We start from the raw sequence: 1,600 nt of genomic DNA, 5'->3' as shown, positions 1-1,600 counted from the left end.
ACCTTGAGAAGGGGTTCAAGAGTAGAGTGCTCCAGTGCAATGTGGTTTGCTGTCTGTAACTCAGTGGGTCTTAACGGTGCTTGAAGTGCCAATGGCGCACTGGGGAGGTGGATCCTGTGACAAGTCCCGTTGGGAGAACACATGTCAACTACAAAGGCTTTGGAGAAAATATAGGACTTCTTTGCTAAATAACACTTTTCCTTTTGAGAAGAGACTTGGCTGGCTGGAGAAGAGACTGGATGCCTGATAAGGAAGTCTGACTTCCAGGCAGGCTGAGCTAACCATCTTGAGATGGGTGTGATTTTTGATCAGTCAAGCCACTGAGTCAAGTCCACCGAAAGACCCAGCTACACTGGAGACTTGACATTCAGGCAGACAAGGTAACCTGCCTTGTATTGAAGTCCCCTTCTGTCCCATAGCTTATCCAATGGGCTCAGAGACAGTGACCATGGGGACTGGTACTGACCTGTCTATGTTCCTAGCACACTCTAGAGCCCACTCCCAAGGCTGGCCTGGCTTTTGCCAGCATCATCAGTCAACAATGATCTTCCAAAAGGTGCCATAGTAGGGGGTGGTCTTAGATGACAGCCTGGGAGCAGAGTGCAGACCTCTTTCATCATAGAGGAGCTCAGTGAATTTTCCTCCCAGTAACAGACAATGCTTTTGAACTTGGATTGACTTTCCTTGCCACCAATGCTGTGCTGATATCCTTAGATTTCCTGAATGCCTCATTCATCACCTGGGTATCCCACACAGCACATCAAAAGAAGAAATGCGGGCACATATCTGTGCCCTCAGCAGCAGCTGGCTGGTAGAATGGTGAAATGACCAATTTCAGCCTTAGTCATTGGACCTGCTGGAAGACAAAGTCAGAGAGACAGTGTCATGGTTTGAAAAGAAATGTCCCCCACAGTCTCTTGTGTTGAAGGCTTGGTCCCCAGCTGTGGTGCTATTTTGAGAGGTTCTTGATCCTTTAAGAGTTGGAGGAAATATGTCATAATGGGGGATTGCCACTGAAGATTGTATACCTCATCCCCTGTCCCTTCCTGTCCCTCTCTCTGCTTCCTGTCTGTCAGGAGGTGAAAATTCTTGTCCACCATGTGCTCCTGCTGCTGTGATGTTCTGCTCTGGTGCATGGGCCCAGGAAGCCATGGAAGGAAGTGTCTACACTGCGAGCAAAATAAGTTCTTCCCCCTCAGAGTTGTTCTCTTGGGTATTTTGGTCTCAGTGCACAAAAGTAGTCAACACAGGCAGTGTCATTCTCCTACAGAGAATCTCCTGCAAACCCAAAGCTGATGTGTGCTTCAATTTGTCCCCCAGTCAGGCGCGAGAATGTCATTTCCCATGACACATCCAGTGAGCCACTTAGGAGCTTCTCATTTCTGCTCCCTCACCTCTGTGCGCTGGGAGTTCAAAGGTGCTGCAGGAACTCCAGCACGGTCCACTGAAAGGAACGTGAGACTGGCTCTCTCACACTCCTCACACCAGTGACTAACTTGCAAAATCACTGGCTGTGATCATAGTGTTGGTCATGGTGACAGCTGTGACGATCGTGATCAAGGGGAAGCAGGGCTGTCATTATGTGATGGGCGAAAGGAGG

The sequence above is a fragment of the Castor canadensis genome, chromosome 15 (assembly GCF_047511655.1).
Source record: "Castor canadensis chromosome 15, mCasCan1.hap1v2, whole genome shotgun sequence".
NCBI lineage: Eukaryota > Metazoa > Chordata > Mammalia > Rodentia > Castoridae > Castor > Castor canadensis.
The sequence above is the reverse complement of the archived record's forward strand: the minus strand, read 5'-3'. Positions refer to the sequence as shown.